This window comes from Coenobita brevimanus, chromosome 18 (assembly GCF_032717465.1).
Source record: "Coenobita brevimanus isolate Jiangsu-jjx chromosome 18, ASM3271746v2, whole genome shotgun sequence".
Classification (NCBI taxonomy): domain Eukaryota; kingdom Metazoa; phylum Arthropoda; class Malacostraca; order Decapoda; family Coenobitidae; genus Coenobita; species Coenobita brevimanus.
The window spans coordinates 12,260,165-12,283,479 of NC_136971.1; positions in this window are offsets into that span (position 1 = coordinate 12,260,165).

A 23,315-nucleotide genomic window follows, 5' to 3' on the forward strand; every position below is an offset into this window, starting at 1 on the left:
AGTGGTGGCGGTGATGGTTAGGGGAAAGAGTGGAGGTTGAGGGGTAAGATGAGGGTGAGGATGTGGGGAGTGGTGGAGGGTCATGGGAGGGTGAGGGGGCTAGAAATAATGAAATGGTTGGCAGCGTTGATTCTACTCTTTTTTTCTTTCTCATCGTTAACCCATTCAGTACGGTGACCTGTAACTTTTTCTGCGGTTGGTGCATTTGATTATTTTTATTCCAGACGATTTTGTTCAAGCTAGAGAAATCCTAACAATCAGAGGGTTAATACTGTGTTATATTTTTGTAAACAGAGATTTTTCAGACTGGGATGCAGCCATCGTCATTCCTTTCTTCAACTACAGGTTCTTCCTACCTCAAATAGAATTATCTAGCGGTGGCAAGAATAAAAACTTCTTTAAAACACGTTACCATATTTTAGGAGTTGGGAATAGTTCGAAAAAAATGGAAAATAAAAACGCTTTTCTGCGCGAATCACCTCGTTTCCCCATTTATTTTTTTTTTACCTTGATGTTTGGTCGCTGTAACCTGAGCCTTAATGAAGGTTTTATACGTTATTCTTTAGCCTGAATTGGTGAAACTTGTATGCGGTTTTGTGATGTTTCCAGTTTATCCCTTCACCACGAGGAGGCTCATTATGCTTAGTAGAATCGTCTGGCAGCACGAAGAATGAAGGTTTTAAGTGGCGTCCTTGTATTCAAAGGGTTAATGGAGATTGTTCTTACCCCTTCACTCAAAGACTGTCTTCTGTGCTGGATGATTGTCAAGCTGTATCAGGGCTAATAATAAGCACCTCGTCGCACTGGGGGGGTTAATAGCCTGCGTGTTGCATCTATCAGCCCTTTAGTTTGTTAGGTAATTTTGTTCTTATTTTTGGAGTCTGTCAGTCATTTATTTTTGTTAGTAAGTCAGTCGGTTATCATTCATTCATTGTCATTTAATTCATTCATTCCCCTTTATTCAGTTGTTAGTCAGTCAGTCAGTCAGTTCGGCCGCCCTCTCACCCACCCACGAAGCCGTGACTCGCAATAGCAGGAGGTAAAAACTAGCCTGAGTATCATTTCCAAATTCATTTTCTCATTTCCTCGAACTCGGCATGACCCAGCCTCGTCACTAAGGATTCATTGTGGCTGAGGCAATTATGAGCTGAAAAGGCGGTCGGGTTAGGTGGTGGTGGTGGTGGTGGTGGTGGTGCAACGTGGAGAGAAGTGAAGTGGGCATTGTGAAATGGATTCAATGCTGGTATTGATGTGTGTAGCAAGCAGGTGGATCAGGAATTTAGATGCCTGGCATTAAGGGATGGTGGATATTTGGTTAGGTTAGGTTAGGCAGGATAGGTAAGGTTAGGTGGTGTGGTGGTGACGGTGATATATACTGTGCGGAGGGCGGTGAGGTGGGCATTGTGACATTGATTATACCTGTGTAGGTGTGTGTAACTGGTAAGGTGAGAAGGGAAATAACAATATGCATCTCTTTTAGGTCTCTCGACTGAATAAAATCGTCTGGCATTATCCAGAATTCGATACTAGATTTTTTCCGACCATAGGGGTGGGGATTATTTGTGACAGTAATATCACTCTTGCTCTGTAACTCGCTCTCAAATAAAGTTATCTGGCTTTATCTGGAACAAAATATTGGAGCTGTGTGACTGTGAGAGAGTTAGAGTGATATTGAGCAGCAGTGAGTGTCAGGAAAGGTAAAAAAACAAATGATATCTTAATGAGGTTGTGTGTAACATGGAAGTAACCTAAACAAGGATAAGGACACAGGAATCAATATAAGGTATCTTGGCATAGGCGTGTGAGGTGCGAGATGTGGAACAGAGATTGAGATGGCAAGTGTGTGACAATGGCCGAATCAGAGCGCACAACAGCATTGATAAGGTGTGAGGCTGAACAGGTGAACCGAAAATGTGAGAATGTTCAAACAGGGCTTATGACATGGAATTGTTGGCGATGTCTTGAGTGAGGATTTGAAAAGATAGAGGAATTAAGGAGCTTTAAAGTTTGAGGCCATGTGAAGGAAGATGAAACAGGGATATTGATATTATATTACGGTTGGTGCCATTTGAGAAAGGTGCAGCAAAGATTGTAACATGGATCTGCTGGTGATATCTTGGTTTAGGAGTGTGTGGTAGGGGAGCTGAGAGAGTTAGGAGCGATTAATGTTAGACATGACATAACATAGATGAAATTTACTGAGGACTATTGCTACGTAGAGGGAAGGATGCAGCAGGGATTGTGACATGGGTGTGTTGGTGATATCTTGTTGTGAGAGGTTGGGGGTACCTCGGTAGGATGAGATGTTCGGCTAGGTAAAACAAACATGAGCATATTTTACTGAGGTTTGGTGGTACGTGGAGGAAAGTGAAAATATAAAGACATAGATCTGTTTGTCATATTGTTATACTGACAAGGGGAAAAAATAGGCAAGATTCTGAAAAAAAAAATGTGCGTGGGATATTTTCACTATTCCCAGAAGTGGTTAGAAATTTGATGTGTCCGCCTTTGGTTTGGGGTGAGGAGGGAGCAGAGGTTGTTACATACCACGTACACCTGTTGCCGAATTTTTGGTGTGTGTGTCAGTGCATGTGAAACAAAAGCACACATGTTGCCGATTTTTTGGCTGTGTTCTGTAGGCATCCTGAGCAGATGGGGAGCCATTGATATCTGCTGGTGATATTCTTGTGGTGTTTGTCTCAGCGATAGTAAACCCCCACAAACATTTATTGGTGAGATTCTGGGGTATGAATAACACGGAGGTGAAACAGACAGGCACTTTCATCTGTCTGAGATTAAGTTTTGATAAGTACTCTCCAGAGAGATGAAACATGAGACAGAACCTTATATCTGTTGAATGTGTTTTGGTGTGGTGTGTGTAAGAGGAGGGTAAACACATACATTTTCATCTGTTAGTGATATTTTGGTGTGGTGTGCGCCAGGGGTAAAGGAACAGACTCACTCGCACTTACATTTGTTGGTGATATTTTGGCGCATAGTAAGCCATGGCCTTTTAACAGACTGTAAATTCACAGCGTTCTGTGTTTTAGTAGAAAACCTTACGCGCTTGCCTCCCATGCAAATGGGATCCTCTTCCGACCAGAGGTTGAAGAACGTGATCAGCATTGGAAGTTACACACACACACACACACACACACACACACACACACACACACACACACACACACACACACACACACACACACACACACACACACACACACACACACACACACACACACACACACACACACACACACACACACACACACACACACACACACACACACACACACACACACACACACACACACACACACACACACACACACACACACACACACACACACACACACACACACACACACACACACACACACACACACACACACACACACACACACACACACACACACACACACACACACACTTTGTCCCTTCTCGCTATGGTTTCTCTCCCTCACTTCACTTTTTACCCTTCATTTCACTCTCTGCCTCCCCCTCTCTTCGTCTTTCCCCTCCTTCACGCTCAATCCTCTCCTTTTCCCTTTCCTCAACCCCTGCCCCTTCCCATCACAATCTCCTCTCCCCTCTCATCTTCACGTTACCCATCTCCCATCCCCTTTTCATTCCATGCTTTCCCTTCCCCCTGCACTCCACTTCCGTACTTCACCTTTCCACCCTTCCCCCCCCCCTTTTCCTCTCCCCCATTCCACCCTCTCCCTCTCCAGTCACGCAATCTCCTCCCCTCCCCTCACTCTCTCCACTTTCCACCCCTAACTTCACTTGCTCCTCCTCCCTTTCCACTCTCCCCTCTCCTCTCACTAAAGTTTCTCCCCTCCTATCCCCTTCCCCTCACCACATTCTCCCCTCTCACTCACCACTTTCTGCAGCACACTTCACTTTCTCCCCTCCCTTGCTTCTACCCCTCACTACACTCACTGCCGTCCTCCTCACTTCCACTCTTTTCCCTCCCCTCGCCTTTTAGTCCTTCCCTCCTCTCTCCCTTTTCTTCCTTACTCCCTCTTCTTTAGTCTCCTCCTCTTCTTGTCCTCGTATTTTTTCCTTTCCACCTCTGTTTTCCCTTCGACTACTGTCCTTCTCCCCTCTCCCCTCCCTCCAGTCACGTGCATCCCCCTCACCTCCGTATCCTAACCCACTCTGTTCCCACTCTCTCCCCACATCCTCTTCCTCCTCCCTGCTCCCGACCTCCCCTGTCATTGCCTCGTATCTCCCCTACTTCCTTTTGTTTTCCTCCCCTATTCCTTTTTCCAGTACTCTCTCTCTCTCTCTCTCTCTCTCTCTCTCTCTCTCTCTCTCTCCCTTCCGTTCTGTTTCTTCCCTTCCCGGTCTCCATCTCTTTGCTCCCTTGCTTTTATTTCTTTCCTCCTCTCCCTCTCTCTCCCCTCTCTCACTTTCACTTTTTTATTATTTTTTTTTCTAGTTCCATTTCTTTCCTCTCTACCCCCCCTCTCTCCTCTCCTCCCTTCAATTTCCCCGTCTCCTTTCCCCCGTCTCTTTCTCTTCCCTCTTCTCTCACCCCCCCCCTCTCCCTCTGCCTCTCCATTTCTCCATTCTCCCTTCCCATCCCCATACCTCTCCTCCCTCACGCACCCCTCTCCTCCCCCTCCCTTACCCTCCCATCGTCTCCTCCCCCTCCCTTACCCTCCCATCGTCTCCTCCCCCTCCCTTACCCTCCCATCGTCTCCTCCCGCATCACCCCACTGGCCACCAGCATCACCATGGCAACGGTGAGAGGCAGGACCCAACCTGGCTTCGCAACACATGTAAACAAACTCACCCCCCTGCCCCGCCACGCCACCCTCGCCCTTACATTCCCCTGGGCGTAGAGGTGGGGATGGCCTGCGCTCCTCGTGGCCCGGGTTTAATGTTGTCTAATTTCATCCAGCTGTAGGATATTTTCGTTCTGTGAATAGTTTCATATCATGCGAGAAGTTGGTGTGTGTGTGTGTGTGTGTGTGTGTGTGTGTGTGTGTGTGTGTGTGTGTGTGTTCGCGCCAGTGTGGGCGCCTGTGTGTACATAGGTTTTCCTAATTTTTGATGTATTTTTTTCCATTGCGCGTTTTGTGTGAATTAGATATGATTAGTTTTGCATGGTCGTGAGTTTAATACTGCATTCCAGACTATGAAATTGAATCAGTTTGGAACTGATTGTGGATTTGTACATACTGGTTCAGTAATATGCCTCATGGGTGTTTGGCGAACCTCCGGTGGTTGGGTGTGTAATGTGCTTGTCTGTCACCCATCCCGTTCAATCTTATTCTAGGGCGGACGCGTCTTTTCTTTTAATCAGTCCACCATCTACCGGTTTTATTCAGACTAGGAAAGCTGTGGTAGTGAAGGGTTTTATTAAGAGTATAACTATCCTTTCTCAGATGAACAGTCTCTCCTAAGCTGAGTTAAATCGTCTAGTGATAATACGCTTTCAAAAAATGCGTTTCGGGATCCAAAATATTGCTTTTTCACATGTTCCGTGGAAAACATACACATACTCCCACTCGTAAGTACTGTGTGTTAAGCAGAAATTTACACACACACACACACACACACACACACACACCGTCCTGCTTTTAAGGGAACCAATGCTGTACTGGTTGGCACATCCATCCAGTAGGTGAAAGAACCCTATTATGTTTCCCAGGCTGGTCAGATTCTTGGACAAAATATTCATCCCATATGTTCCCCCTCACCCAGCAGTACACATGATAAGTCTTATTCTAGGAGAAGATTGTGACCTGGTAAAAACTCTACCGTAATTATTCTGCTGTGGCCGATGAGCATTGAATATTGTTTTTCTTTTCTTTTTTCTTTTTTTTTTTCATTAAGCATTTATAATTATGGTTCAGCTATCCAGTAAAAGAACCGCATCTTTGTTGGTGTTGGATATTTATTGTTAACAGTCCTTACTTAGGGATTTGTTTTGCATAGTCCGTCTTTGTACATTCCTTTGTTTGTTACTGAAGAATAATTAGTGAGAGAGAGAGAGAGAGAGAGAGATCCATTACATTCATGAGGATGTTTAACACAACGCAAAAAATTTAATGCAATAGGAGAGGCGCAACCAGGTCCCTTATCCAACAAAATACTGGTCGGGGGATGTCTCTTTCGGCCTCTGCTCTCCCAGGCGTTATACATTCATTTGTCTCTTCATATGTCGGGTATTATTTATGCTCTTACATTGTACCTATATTTGTGTGTGTGTGTGTGTGTGTGTGTGTGTGTGTGTGTGTGTGTGTGTGTGTGTGTGTGTATGTCCCAGCCTGTGTGCGTGTAGTCTACGTGCCTCTTTGTGTGTGTGTGTGTGTGTGTGTGTGTGTGTGTATGTCCCAGCCTGTGTGCGTGTAGTCTACGTGCCTCTTTGTGTGTGTGCGCGTGTGTGCGGCATGGGATTGTTTGAGGACGTGCTTGTAGTGATTGCCAGGCGAATGTGTTGTTTGCGTATGTTATAAACTCTATATCTGCCGTGTGCGTGCGTGCATGCGTGTGTGCGTGTGTGTATTTGCTTTTGTGTGTGTGTGTGTGTGTGTGTGTGTGTGTGTGTGTGTGTGTTTACGTATTTTTCCACCACAATAATCTCTTAATTACAGACATTCACTCAGCGCTTTGAGGTAACAATTAGTGTGTATCAATAAGACCTTATCCTATTTTTATGTAATTCCATGCAGTGGCCGTTCATTACCAGGTATTATCTTTTGTACGATAATAATATAACTGAATAAGCGAATATCTAACCCATCATCCTCAGGAAATATTTAGTATGTCTCAGTTATCAGTATTAAGTATCCTGTCATAAACACCTTCACTTCGAGGGGTCTTTCTGAAACTGAATATAACAGTTTTCTCGATAGCAAGGTAAATATAAGAGTTATAATACTACATGGGGTTAAAAATTACACCTTTTGCTTGTTCATTTACACACATATTTTGCAAGTGTGTTCTCCTGTGAGAGTGAACAGTTGGGGTCTGACTTGCTTTGGAGACAAACAGTGCATATTGGTTTTATTGGTTGACTGGTGAATTACTTGGAAGTTGGCTTGTTTCTTGTTGTAAAGGAGAGGTCAGTACTTCTTTTATACGTCTTTGAGTTCCAAAATTGATGAAGGAAAATGGCTATCAGTGTTTATATTTTGGTGGAATATGATGGTTAGCATAGCAAGATCTTCATTTTTTTACAAGGTTTGAGGTCAACGTAAAAGAACTGTTGAGCACAGCTGTACCAGACAGTAGGACTTAGTCGACCAGAATTGATGCATATACCCTCACAATAAAGCAAGTAATTCCAGTAAATGATCATAATTCATCCGTTTGATTATCCATGACATTGCAAAAAAGAATACATCGTCATCTTTCGCACCAGTTATATTCACTGGTTCTCCTACTCTTAGATTTCTTCGAGAAATATTTACGTAGCTTCATGTGATTTCGGGAGAGAGAGAGAGAGAGAGAGAGAGAGAGAGGGATGAGGGGGATGTGGGAGGGGGTATTTCAGGGATGGTAGAGAGCATGGCAGGGGTAAGGAGAGGATGAAAGTAAGGGAACAGGAGCGAAGGTGAAAAGATGCGACGAAGAAAGGATCAGAAGAGGAGGAAATGGAAAAGTGAATGGGATAGAGGGAAGATAGTGAGAACCCAGGAGAGGACGTGAGGAGAGGAGGAGAGGGGGGAAAAGATATGAGGAAAGAAGAGGAAGAAGAGGAGATAATAAAGAATATGGGTGGGTTGAGGAGGGGAGGAGTGAAGAGGTAGGCTGAGAGCGAGAGTAAGGAGAGGGGTACGACAAGTGGGGATGAGGGGAGAGTGAGGAGGGGGTTCAGTTGGTGGTGGGGTGGGTGGGGGTGGACTGAATGCAAACCACTCACCCCACCCCACACAACGAACACAAGGCTTCAGCGGTCTTGGTCTAATTGGATAAACCCGTAATTGGTTTGCCTGCAGGCCAATTACTGTAATAGGCTAACTTGAGGAGCTAAAATGAACCTGGTAATTGTTCGCGTTTCACCGACGACCACGGCGGAGTAAAAAAAAAAGTGTGTGTGTGTGTGTGAGAGAGAGAGAGAGAGAGAGAGAGAGAGAGAGAGAGAGAGAGAGAGAGAGAGATGGCTTGAAAATGAGTGTCAACGAAAAGTAAAAATAAGGGTAAACGAAAAGTTAGACAAGTTTAAGTGGACGCGTGGAAGTGGAAGGACATTTGTGAGTTGTGTATCTCTCTTTGGGGAGATGTGGGCAATAAAGGCGACAGGCAAGTAGTTCAGAAAGAGTGAGGCCGTTCATTACTATAACGTCTTTTAAAAAATTTTTCTTACAGCCTCAAAAATTGTAACCTATTATTCACCTTAATCCCTTCACACCGATGACGTATTCCTTGTTATGAATACTGCCCACGGACAATTATTTTCAGGAGAAGGTAGACTTTTGGGACCTGATGGAGTGGATATACCTTTCATTAAGCACGTTATTGTGATGGTCTTTCAGGTCTTTCCACAGTTGATAAAAATGGTCTGGATGTTGCAGGAATCATAGTAAGACATCATCGGTCTGAAGAGGTCGAGGCACATTCATACTGAAGGGGTTATTAGTGTCCTATTTAATCCCTTCACATCGAGAGGTCTCCAGGTTGACTGATATCGTCTGGTGGCAAGAATAAGCTTTAGCCTGACCGTAGTGAGGTATTAAGGAAAGAAACAGGTGGTAATATATATAAACAATAAAAGGTCAATACATATCGGTACCAACTAGAAAGGATGATAAAAAGGGAGTTTCAAATAAACTGAAGATGAAAGAGTAGGAATTGAGTACAGGTGTTAGAAATTAAAATAGTTTCGTAGGTATTAGCTAGGAAAAGAATTAAGACTGATTAAGAGGTAGAAAAGTGCTTTTAAATGATTCACGGTTAGGTAAATGGGTAACTGAGCTCGAACGCCTTTTGTTTTTTAAGATATTTATTTATTTTCGATGGCTTATTCCAGTCCGTAATTTGATATTGATAGTTTAGTCCAGTCCTGTGTCAGTGTTCCACTTTAGATAACTTTTTCCCAGTTTTGTTACTCCTCCCTTTTGTTCTTATTTTATTCCAGTTCTCCTCATACAAAATCGTTCGCCATTACTCAATCGGAATTTCTGACGTATATCTGTCCTAATAATTTTCCATCCCATTTTCCCCAAGTTTATTCTTATCCATGCTGTTCCAGTATTGCTTTCAGCCTGTTCTTTTCCTACCTTCCTGTTCTGTTCTAAACAAAATATTCCCCATTTCTCAGTCATTGGTACCTGCTAGTTAAGATTCTTCCGGTTTTCATATTGTTTCCCAAGTCTGTTTAAATTTTAGTTTTTTATTTAGTCTTAATCGTCGTCTGTTTCTCTGTCAACGCTCATGTTTATTTCGGTTTTCCTCATTTTTTTTTTTTACTCCTGATTCTGTTGTTTTCAATTTTATTCCCAGTTTTGTGTCTGCCACTTCTCAGTTCTGTGTTTACCTAGTCGTTGTTCATTTCCCCGTCAGCGTTCCTCGTTAACTATATCAATAACAATTTTGGTCTCACGTATTTTTTTTTCCATTTCCTCGCTTTTATATTTTCTATTATTCAAAATTTTATCGATCATTTTTCTTATTGTGTACCCATATCTTTCCCAATTCTATCCTTACTTAATCATTGCCATTTTCACAGTCAGATTTTTGTTTTGGTTAATTATTTTCCAATTTTGTTACCTCCCAGTCTTGACCTTATTTATTTTATTCCAGTTCTGTCCTCGCCCTAATCGTTGCCTATTGCCCAGTCAATACTTCTCTTTAGCTGCACGTGTCCCTGTAAACCTTCCCCCCCCCCTTCCCCAGTTCCCCCCCCCCCACATCCGCCGTTAGCCACCGTAATTAACAAATCAAAGAGGTAATTGAAGCATCAGTGCCAGGGTGATCAACATTAATGAGACCCTTATCGCTCCTGATGCTGGCTAGTGATTGGCACCCAGACGGATTCTCAGTGTTGACTATTTGTTGGCGGACTGGCGGAAGCGGGGTTTGGTAACTGGGGACTGAGATGGGGGACTGGGTCTGGGAACTGGAGACTGGGACTGGAAACTGGAGACTGGGATGGGGGACTGTGACTGGGAACTGGAGACAGAGTTTGTGGAATTTGAGACTGGAGTTTGAGCCTGGGGGTTCTGGGATAAAGACTGGAGACTGAGACTGGGGTATTTGGAACTGAGGACTGGGGACTGACTGGAGAAGTTGGGGACTGGGGACTGGAGACATAGACTGGTGACTTTGGAGACTGGGGACTGGAGACATAGACTGGGGAATTTGGGACTGCGGACTAGAGATTGAGATTGGAGAACTTGGGACTGTGGACTGGATATTAAGACTGCTGATTGGGATTAGAGACTGGGGATTGAGAACTGGAGATTGAGCCTGGTGAATTTCGAACTGGGAACTGGGGAGTGAGATCGGGCAATCTGGGACTGGGGACTAGGAACTCAAGGGGACTGGAGATTAGGGACTGGGGATTTAGGACAGGGGATTAAGGACTAGAAGCGTGGGATTAGGAATTGCGAACTAGGGACTGGGGATAGTGAACTGGGCATTACTGACTGGAAAAACTGGGACTGGGGACTGGAAGCTTGGGACTGGAAACTGGAGACGAGACTGGGGACTAGGGAGAGAAAATTGCCAGTACAGGAATCAGTGAGTGACGCTTTTAGTAAATGGTGTTTAAACCATAAACAGTGAGCGATTGGATGGCTAGCTGTTTTTAATTCGAGTTGTAGTAGTCACAGGGAGAAGATGAATTGGCAGTATCGTGTTGAAAGACTGGGCTGTGGATGATTGAATGTCTGGGTCTGTGCATGTTTAGGCTTAGGCGTTAAACTGACAATCCCTGCAATCCCCTGACTTTTTTTTGTAATGAACTCTTCACCAGCCGCATTGATTCAGTTTAAGGGAGATAAAGAGGACTGTGACCTCTACAGTTCGAAAAACCTCTCCAGAGCTGAAAAAATTCGTCTAGCCAATAAGAAGCGCCCAAGCTGGACAATATGAGTAAAGGTTTAATAAGGAGTGAACAAATCAGGGGTCGTGTAAAGGAATCCTAAACAAGTATTACCGTAAGGAAGTGTCCATAGCAGCTCATTTTTAGAAAGCAGAAGCGGAGTTTAGAAGTGTAGAAAGAAAAATTATGTTTCCATAATTAGGCTTCGAAATTTTCTTAGTACCCACCCCACTTCCCACAGGGAAATGGGGGGGGGGGTGATGATGATCGTGATGATGGTGATGATCATGAGGACTTTATAATGATGAGCAGAAACCGGACAGACAACCAAAAAAAGATGACTGCAACATCCAGATGGAGATCACAGCATCAGTCAGGCTTGGCTTTTCTGACAGTAGCCACCCTCACTCAGCGAGAAATTGGGCTAGAGTGGTGATGGTGGTGGATAAACAAGAGGCCGAATAGGCAATCCCCCCTCACACACACACACACACACACACACACACACACACACACACACACACACACACACACACACACACACACACACACACACACACACACACACACACACACACACACACACACACACACACACACACACACACACACACACACACACACACACACACACACACACACACACACACACACACACACACACACACGTCAAACTTCAGAAAATCAGAACTGTAGTTAGGCTTGGAGAGTGTGCGTAGAGACAACGATAACGATGTGGCAAATCGATAAACTATGAGGGGAGATATTTTGTTGGTGAAAAAGAGTGGTAAGATGTTTATAATGGTGGGCAGAGACCGAATAGACAACCAGAAGGAAGGAGAGAGAATTTTGATGGTGATTGATGCTGTAGTTATGTTCCGAATTATCACTGTTGTTTGGAAGTACGAAGTGAAATATGATGAGGTGATGATGATAATGAATAGATAACGAACAGGCAGTCAAGATAAATACTGAACATTTGGATCGTGAGCAGTGTTGCAGTTAGGCAAGGAAAGTGTGCTCAAACGGTAATGATATGGGAGACCAGTAAACCAAAGAGATTTTTATTAGTAGCTATCTCATGTATTAACGAGGATGTTGATGCTGGTATGATATGATTAACAGAACGAATATGCCAGTAGAGAGAGAGAGAGAGAGAGAGAGAGAGAGAGAGAAAGAGACTAGTTGAACATTCGGATGGTGATCAGCACTGCAATCAGGCATGGGGAGTGTGTGTGCTTATAGGGTAACGATATGGGAGTACGATAAAGCATTGTGGAATTGGAGAGTACGTGTAGAGGGGAGCGCTTTGGCAGATTAGGGCGCTGACGATGGCCCTTTTTATGGGCATATTTAGTGAATGAGTCATTGTTATGGTGTGGGGGGAGAGAGGATCATCGATGTGGATTGAAATTTCAGTATAGTTTTTGCCATTTTAAAGTGGATGTGTTGGATCAGGATAACATGGAAAATGAGCTGTGTTATGGATAGTGAAGGCACCAGCATGTTTGAATGATATTAATGAAAGACACTTCATTTAATAACTATGTACAATAAATCCTACTCTTTGTGCATTTTTTGCCCTTTTCTGTGCATTAGTGCCCGTTTTCTCGTAGGTCAAGGAGACTCTCCAGAACCTCTTCCTTACCAGTTTATTTCCCTATGTGCTACTTGAATTTTCTCATGTATGTTATTTCTGCAATGACTATAGATATTATAAAGCATCAGTAACGTAAAGGAAAGTAGTAAGTTCTAGTAGGCAAAAATAATAATTAAGGAAGAGGTGCCGGAACGTCTCCCAAGTTGATGAAAATGCGGGCTTATGAGAGGTTTCCCCTAAACTGAGCTTCGTCTTTCTGTAGGACGGTTGAAGTAAAATGCAAGTTATCCTAGTGATGATGTTAACGGAGATTCTTCCTAACCATTTCAGTACGACGGAATTCTAAGCTGAAATAGTATCATCTAGCGGTAGGAACATTTCAAATACTGGCCTAATATTGAAAGGGAACTTTTTTTTGCAACATCACTACGAGGCCTCTGTCCGTCTCCAGAAGTAAACAGAATCGTCTTGACAGTAAAAATAAATAAGACACCCAATTACTGAAGAGGGTCAGTTCATAAGCATGGGTGTACTGGGTTGGATTACTGCCAAAAACATCTAGTGAATTATTGGAGATGGAATATGTAAATAAATAGCTGTACTGGAAGAAACTACGTAAATTCAAAGTAACCATACATGTCCGATACTTTTCCGTACGTGCATTTACCTGTATATATGAAAATGGATGTATTGGATTGGGATAGTAATGACAGCAATGACTGGATGATGCACAGTGGGCAGTGCGTGTGTGACTGAATTATGTAACTGCAGGAGGTTTATAAACAGACTAACACGATACTCCCACATTATCAAGGTGGATGCTTGGCCTTGATTACAGTAGTAAATGCAGCGTTGATTGAATGATGAGCGATGGATGCTTTTATTGATTCTGCTAGATTTTAATCTACAGACTAATAGTATATACAAATATTATGAAGGATCTGCTGAATTGGAATGGCACTGACAGTTGTGAGTGTTTGATGTATGGCGGATATTGAATGTATGAATGTTTTTTTACAATATTTATACGAAACTAACCATCTATAGCCATTAGGGTCCATTTGTGCTTTAAATTGTCACCACTTATTCCACTCCCCTCCGCTCCTCTGTCCCCAGCACAAACCATAGGAATAAGCTTTTGATAGCCATTTCCACTCGTTCCGCTGATACGAGAGTCCGCTTGTTTAGTCCGGGCACATCCTATCAGATACGAACATTCAAACAAAGCAATTAAAAGGGACCGCAGTATTTTGGTGGAATGGAAACAAGGGGGTGGTGGGGAGGGACGGGTGGGTTGGGGACAGGCAAAAGTTTACCATATACTCGAGTTGTGATTGGAGGTTTGGCGTGGGTGTATGTGCTGGTGGAGGGAGGAGGGGGGGTTATACGTGTGGTGGGAGGATGTGTGTGTGTGTGTGTGTGTGTGTGTGTGTGTGTGTGTGTGTGTGTGTGTGTGTGTGTGTGTGTGTGTGTGTGTGTGTGTGTGAGAGAGAGAGAGAGAGTGAGAGAGAGAGGCTTTGCTATGATTTGAGTATATGCGTAGGAGTGTATGTGTGTGTGTGTGTGTGTGTGTGTGTGTGTGTGTGTGTGTGTGAGGCTTGCTATAATTTTAGTATATGCGTAGGCGTTTTGTGTGTGTGTGTGTGTGTGTGTGTGTGATTCTAGTACATACGTAGGAGTTGTGTGTTTGGTGGGGGTAGGGGAAGGTTAGTGATTGTGGGTATGTGTGAGTGGGTGCATATGTATGTGTGTTGAGGGGAGGTGAGTGGAAGGCCTTGGAGTGTTTGGGGGTGAGACACATATGCATGAGTGATACGGGTTTGAGTGCTCCAGGGGATGGGAAGGAGTGCTTGGAAGTGAGACGAGCGTGGGATAATATGTGTGTGTGTGTGTGTGTGTGTGTGTGTGTGTGTGTGTGTGTGTGTGTGTGGTGTCAGAGAGAGAGAGAGAGAGAGAGAGAGAGAGAGAGAGAGATGGGGATGAGAGGGAGAAATGCACTGGGTGAGGGCCGGTGTCAGATGTTGCGTGGGTGTATGGAGGTGGGGTAGGAGCAGTTTGTTTTAAATGCTTGGAAAACTAAACTGGAAGCCTGCAACATTTTTCCTCTCCACAGAAGATTACTCAAACGTAAGCCAGACTGAAAATTCATTCAAACGAGATTCTTGGGTGTGTTGCATTTGTTGAGAGAGGGATATTAAATGAAATGTGGAAAGTACGAGTATATGCGAAGGTAATGTAGGAGAGAGTTTGAAACAGTGTGTACGGTACTTATATCTGTATGTATATATGTATTTATGTATGTATGTATGTATGTATGTATGCAGAAAGACGAGTATAATGGTGGTTTTGAAATATTGGTAGGTTTTAACTGTGTGTGTGTGTGTGTGTGTGTGTGTGTGTGTGTGTGTGTGTGTGTGTGTGTGTGTGTATGTATGTGTGCATGCGTGCGTGCGTGCGTGCGTGCGTGCAAGGGGCAAATGAAGATTTGTCATTGATTTTCATGGTAGTTGAGACGGCGCATTATGAGTGTGTAGGTGATAGAAGAAAAACTGTTTAAGCATGAAGTAACATATATGCAGTTTGTAGGGAAATCATCATAGAATCATATGTCCTGAAATGAAAGAAGATCGTTATTTGCTGCGTGGACTGCGAAAGAAGGCAAAAATTATTGGTAAAGCTTACGACCAGTCAGTAATTCTGTCCACCGTCTGCAGACCGTGGCAGAACTTAATAATATTACTGCGCAACTAGAAGGGCCTAAATTCTGACTCATGAACGCTTAAATATTACTCCGCAACTAGAAGGGCCTAAATTCTGACTCATGAACGCTTAAATATTACTCCGCAACTAGAAGGGCCTAAATTCTGACTCATGAACGCTTAACCCTACTATCCATTTCAGAGGCGGAGTTGCGCTGTTTATCGCAAATATCTCCTAAACGAATCGTTGGATCAGTATGGTATTTCAACACACTACTTTTGACATCCGGGCCTAATTTATGACCCTTAAACCATATTGCTATTTATGTTATGTGAGGAGTTTACTCGTGAAAAATAACAGAAAGTCGACTAGTCATGTTGACGCATTCGAAGGAAAGTGTTGCCCCCCCCAACACCCTCCCAAACTATTCCTTAACTACCCCTACTTCTCCCCCTTCTCGTCCTCGTTATCCCTCCTATTCTCCCCGAGCTCCTCGCCTCCTTCATCACTCTTGTGTCCCTCCCTCATTATCCCAGCACTGTATTATAATGTAAGAATGTTATGTAGTTGTAGACGTATTGATATGATTATTTGCAATGGATGCAAGTCGTATTTCGCGTAGAAAGTACTGTACATGAGGATGATTACGTACATGTAATAGAAGCTATGCCTATATGTTTGCAGTGTTTATGGTCAACCATTGAAATTCACGAACTACAAATTGTATCACTTGTTGCCTGAACCTTCTCGGAGAAGTTATTACTATTATTACAATACTGTGTATTCATCCTAAAATGTGAACATGGTCCAGTTGATATATATTGTTTTACCTGTCTCTATTTATATTATTACAAAATTATAAACTCCAATGCTCTATTGTATATCATGCGTAATATTCATTAATATATACATACATACATCGTCATTTTATTGTAAATACTATTACATACATTCCATTACGGGGAGGGGGTGAACGCGATATTGGGGGGTAGGGAAGGAATGGTCAGAGGGTTGTTCAGGGTGTTAGTGGAGGAGCTACCCCACACAGTCGCACTCGTCCGATTTTGTATAACACCTTAGATTTGATGACTGGATTAGGCTTAATATCCTTCAGTAAACTCCTAATGTAACATATGTAGCAGTATGGTTTAAGGGTCATAAATTAGGCCCGGATGTCAAAAGTACTGTGTTGAAATATCATACTGATCCAACGATTCGCTTAGGAGATATCTGCGAAAAACAGCGCAACTCCGCCTCTGAAATGGATAGTAGATACTTGAAGGAATTTATGAGGTAATCTATTCCTAGAAAGAATCGTAAGAGAACCGAGAAAATAGGCAGTAAAGGAGGAAGGTGAAGGAGAGTGAGGGGGGGAAAAGTAAAATATCGCTGAACGCTGCCGAATATACTGACTTAGCAACCTTTCTTCGGTCTTTACCCTAGCCAGAAGCAGCCTCAGCCTCCTGTTCTTTACATCTCTGGTTCATGTTTTCCACACCTTTTTTTCTTCACTTATTCCTTTCTCTCATATTATATTGTCCTCTGCTTATTCTTAGCTCTTGCTCCCTATTTTCTCATCTCTGTCCACTTCTCCTTCATTCTGTATCTCTTCATCTTCAACCCCCCTTCCCCACCCTCTGTCCTCCCCTTCAAATCCATCTCGTTTCCCCTCTACTGTATAATAACCCCTCCCCCTCTACCCCTTTTCCGTCTGCCTATCCCCCTTCTCCTCCTGCCCCTCTACCCACTCCCCCTATACTCCCTCCCCCTGTACCCCCTCCCCCTCTACCCTCCTCCCCTGTACCCCCTCCATCCTCTAACCCCCTCTCCCCTCTAACCCCCGCTGTCCCCTCTCCCACTGCCTCCTCCTCCAATACTCTCCCCCTTTCTACCCCTTCCCCCTCAACCCTTTTCCCATCTTCTACCTCCCCTGCCCCCATCACATCTGTTGTGTACCACTTCACCTTCATATCCTGTTCCCCTCTCCACCCCCCACCTTTACTCCATCTCCCCCACTCTAACAACCTCCCCTATTTCCCCATCCTCCCCATCACTCTCTCTGTCTCATTCTTTCCATTCTCTACCCTTTCACCTCGAACCCCCTCACCCTATGTCTCCCTTCCCTTCCCTCCCCTGCCCCCCGCCGTCAAAACAACGGTAATACCCTGATCGCCCCCTCTCCCTCTGTTCATTTGTCTCTCTGATGCCCTGGATTACTCGCTTTATTTACCCTTCCCTGCCTCGTAACACCTGCGTCCTTACAAATTGAGAGTAACAGGTGAGTCGTAACAGGTGAGTCATGATAAATAAGGCGTAACATGTGTGTCGTAGCAGACTTGCAACAGGTATACATAACAAACTTATCGTAACACCTGTGTCGTAATAAGTTTCATGAATTGTGCGTAACAGGTGCGATGTAAGAGGTAAGTCATCGTATACTGGGTGCAGCGGGTATGTCTTATCAAATTGTGCGTCACAGGTGCGTCGTAAAAGGTGTCATAATAAACTGAGCATTATAGGTGTCGTAGCAGATGCGCCGTAGTACGTGCGTCGTAGCAGTAAAAATGTAAACTGCGTAGCAGTATATGTCGTAAAAGGTACGGGCGAAAATGGCGAGTACTAACACCCTACCCGTAACAGATGCATCTTCATAATCAGGCCGTAACAGATGCGTCATAACAAATTGGGCGTCATAACAGCATCGTAACTAAGTAAGCGTACCATCGCATGTGTCCTAATAAATTTGGCGTAACTGGACATTAACAGCAAAAAAAAAAAAATATTGGTGCCGAGTAGCAAATTGAAACTGTAACACAAATCGTAACACAGACGAAACTGATCTGAAGTGGTATGTAAACAATGAACACTGTTAAGATCAGAGTGAAGCTTTTGCAGTAACTTCATCATAACACTGAAAGTAGAAGACAATACTAAATTATAGTACGAATGTCATCATGTGTCTATAACGTAACACGCACCCCTCTTTCACCGTGATGAAAGTGTAGCAAAAGTAAGGAAGTAGACCAGAGTTGGTCATTTAGCAACACCGTACAATATGCCATGATAAAGATGCTGACACACTTTTTCATACAGAGCCATAATTTACACCACTGTGACATGATACACCAATATAATATACTGCAAATTAATATACACCATAGGACAATACGATATACTTTGTTATACATACCACAACATGCACGCCATAACACACTCCTTGAGCACAGTGGATATCCCTCAACCTACATTTCATAGCATGCGCGCGCGCGTGCACACACACACACACACACACACACACACACACACACACACACACACACACACACACACACACACACACACACACACACACACACACACACACACACACACACACACACACACACACTATAACCGATATCACACCCGACATAGTATAACAAACACGCCTCAACGCACATCATAACACAAACCAATCACCACCAACAGTCTACCACAGAGACACCCCAACAAACACAGTTAGAAACACCACACCACCGACTGACTACACTATATAACATCACTAGCATACCAAATTACAGAATATATCACACCATAACACCGACGCACCACAACAAACACACCGTAACACACATCACAAGACATACTGTATCATTTCATCATTTTCTGAGTAATGAGGTGAAATTAGTTAAAGCTGAAAAACTGACTAATTTGTTTTCTCTTTTCCAGGTAAGCGTCCAGTTTCGTCCCAAATGTCTACAAATGAAGAGGAAGGTAAAGTGTTCGGGAAAAATGAGTGTGTGTGTGTGTGTGTGTGTGTGTGTGTGTGTGTGTGTGTGTGTGTGTGTGTGTGTGTGAGAATGAATGAAATGTCAGTGGATTTTTTTTTTCACAAGTATTAAGTAATCTATGAAGTAAATGGCTGCCAGACAACTCTAATATACTGTACATTTCATTTTTTACATTTTTGTAGCCGGGGGATTAGTTTTTATTTATTTATTTATTTATTTTTTTGCGAAGATGAAAGCCACCGCCATTAACTATTGCTTTGACCTGTAATTACAATAGCCGTATATATATTTTTTTTACATTTCGTCCGCTGAACATCCATTTTTGTCCCTAAAAAATTATACGAGTAAAAAGGACTGGTGGTGGTTTTATGATATAGATGGGTAATAAGTTTTTGTGCAAGATATTTTTTGCGTTTGTATTAATTATATTTTATTCTGATTTAGTTCTGACATTTACAGTAGTGTACATTTACTGGCGTTTCGTACTCCTGTTGCTGTTATATTTGTAGATATCATGATTATCCTTGTTATTGCCCCTATTGTTCTTGTTGATGATGATGATGATGGTGATGTGATGATGTTTTTAATCCCGTCAACCAAAGGGCGTCTTTTTCTGTATAGTTTTGCTGCTTCCATACAATTTCAGTTAACATGAAAACATCGCTTATATTCAAGACGATAATTTTGGTTATATCTACACCTGCTCAGTCTGAAGTTAATCATAGCCTGAAGAAATCTGGAAATTGCAAGACTAAACCAAACAGTACGCCATGTAATCTATATCAGTCTGTCTGTCTGTATATATCCTCTGTCTGCATAGTTCTAGATAGCGCTCTCTCTCTCTCTCTCTCTCTCTCTCTCTCTCTCTCTCTCTCTCTCTCTCTCTCTCTCTCTCTCTCACCTGTTTTGAAGCTACAGGTAGACGGTGTTGTCGACATGTGATCCCTGCTTTTTCTCCCTCCTTTTGTTCGTTTTCTCCTCCTCTGAACTTTTCCTCTCTCCCGTCCCCACACCTCCTCCCACTCCATACCTCCACACGTGCCCCTCTTTTACCCCTTATCTTAGCTCCTCTTCTCCTCCCCTCTCACTCACTTACTCTTCTTCCCTCTCTATTTCTGTTTTCGCCTTTGATATCCTAACTCTCCTTCCCCTCTCAATCCTGATTCTCTTTGTCTATCTTATTTATATACTCCTTCCTCTCCCAGCTCCCCACCTTAACTCCCCGCCATACTCACTCCCCACCATGCTTCCAGTTCCTCCCCTTTCATCTACCTGTTCCCTGCCCTCTCCCTACACTCACTCTGTACTCTCCCTCCCTATTCTCATTCTTTCTCCCGTTTTTATTGCTCCTCTCTCTACTCCTCATTTATCTTCAAATTCCTACTTGTTTTTTTATCCTACCCTTACTCTCCTCCCCTTCGATACTTCCTCTCCCCTCCTCCATACCCTCTCTCTCTTCCCCTCCCTACTCCCCACTCTCCTTCTTCCTACTCCTTGTTCTCCTTCCCCTCCATTATTTCCACTTAGTATATGATGTGTGTGTGTGTGTGTGTGTGTGTGTGTGTGTGTGTGTGTGTGTGTGTGTGTGTGTGTGTGGTTTATGTGTCTGTGTATGTGTGTAAGTTTGCTGCATAAAGCTACATAGGTGCACAGACCACACTGCCCCTTCTGCCCTTTGTTGTTGGTCTGCCCATGATATTAAGAGACTTCCTGTGTAATTATTAATTTCTGAGAACAGAATGGAGAGAGAGAGAGAGAGAGAGAGGGAGAGATGTAGTGTGTTGACATGGTGTAGCGTGGAGCGCCAGAGGTTGCCATGGTTACCGCCACAACATCTCACCGTACACACCACACCTGCTTTTTACCTGTGCATCTCTCTCTCTCTCTCTCTCTCTCTCTCTCTCTCTCTCTCTCTCTCTCTCTCTCTCTCTCTCTCTCTCTCTCTCTCTCTCTCTCGTGTGCGATGTGTGCATTTGTGTGTATGTGTATGTGTGTGTGTACATGTACATATGTAGCCTATATGAAAGTTACCCTTCATCCTCACACTTTATCCTCCTATCTACATCCTCACGCTGTCCTCCTACCCACATCCTCACGCTGTCCTCCTACCCACATCCTCACGCTGTCCTCCTACCCACATCCTCACACTGTCCTCCTACCCACATCCTCACACTGTCCTCCTACCCACATCCTCACACTGTCCTCCTACCCACATCCTCACACTGTCCTCCTGCCCAAGTCCTCACACTGCCCTTCTACCCACATCCTCACATTGTCCTCCTCCTTACATCCTCATACTAGCCTCCTACCCACTTCCTCACATTCTGTCCTCCTACGCACAACTTCACACTTTATCTTCCTGCCCACATCCCCACTGTCTCTTCATCCTCACGCTGTCCTCCTACCCACATCCTCACGCTGTCCTCCTACCCACATCCTCACACTGTCCTCCTACCCACATCCTCACACTGTCCTCCTACTCACATCCTCACACTGTCCTCCTGCCCAAGTCCTCACACTGCCCTTCTACCCACATCCTCACATTGTCCTCCTCCTTACATCCTCATACTAGCCTCCTACCCACTTCCTCACATTCTGTCCTCCTACGCACAACTTCACACTTTATCTTCCTGCCCACATCCCCACTGTCTCTTCTCCATCCCACAACCTTACACTCTGTTCTTTCCTTAAAATCACTCTGTTTTTCAATCCACAGTTTTATTCTGTTCTCACATCCCCACACCGCTTTCCTCGTACTCCATCCTCCTATTTAACAGCTCACGCACTTCCTCCTACCAACAGCATCTCTCTTTTACTTACATCCGTATCACTCATTGTTATTGCCATTCTCCCACCCCAGATTATACCCCGTCAGATTTACTCTGGATTTCAACCCTACAATTTATTCTCTACTCTCAGGCCTAATTTCGTATCCTGTTCCCCCTCCCCACAAAACCTCACCGTCGGACAACCACCCCACACCCCCGATAAACCCTTTGGGTCCTGTGGGTTTTCTTAGGTTGAACAAAATCGCCTCTTCTTAGCTGGAAATGGTACAAAAATCTTTATTTCTCGGTCAGTGTGTATAGAAAGGTTTTAGCCTTTTTCACTTGGGTCGATTTCTCTTCTTTGAATAAACATAGGCAATATTATAACCCTTCACCTGACCAAGCACATTCCTCCCATCTCCCCTGCACACAAACCAAGCGAATCGCGGCCCTTACCCCCCCCCCAATCATTTAAAGGTGGGTGTCAGGAGAACGTCTTGAGGACACAACCTGGTCCCTTCAGATTCCTTGCGCAGGTCACATTGAAATTTTTTTTCCATTATTATAAAAAAAGAAAAACTCCTTAAGACAGCATTATACCTATCAAAAGGCACCAGTTCACTATAAAACACATAACTGTATGAAATTTCATGACTCTATTGTGAATACTTTCTGAGTTCTGACCTGGAGACGAAATCCCTTCAGATTCCCTGCGCAGGTCCCATTGAAATCTCTGGATTTTTTTTTTTTTTTTACATTTTCATTATTCCTCCCAAAATACTTAAGACAACATTTTACCTGTCAGAGGGTACCAGTTCACTATAAGACACATAACTGTGAAGTTTCATGACTAGTGAATACTTTCTGAGTTCTGGCCCGGAAAAAAAATATACTCCCGGCCAGTCGCCCTGCCGCCCTGCCGCCCTGCCACTCACCTCAACGGTGATAATAACACCGTCCCCTGACTTTGTCAGGTGGAGGGTAAAAATGTCTTTTAGCTGGGATGTTATTTTGCACAAGCACATTGCAGCCAAAGAGATTGACTTCCACCCCACACCTAATCCGTCATCGCTCAGTACGGGAAAACATCCTCATCTTCCACCCCGCACCCCATGTATCACCTCACATTATCTCACCCTGATCCTTATACCTCATCTTCTTTCCCCATATCCCATTTTTTACTCAATAACCCTTCCACAACCTCACATATAATTTATCAGCTCAAACTATCTCACTTGTGGTCATTATAGCCCATCCTTTTTCTCCACATCCCTTCCCTTGTCTGACACTGTATCCTCACTTCCCATCGCTTCATGTCTGTATCCCACCTACCGATATCCCATCCCATCCTGTCATCTCAGTACTCCACACCTCATCCCAACACCTCATCACTACAGCTTATCCCCAGTCCATCACTACATTTGTCTCATCTTCCATTATACACATATTCCTTTACGTCATACCCTATCCCATTA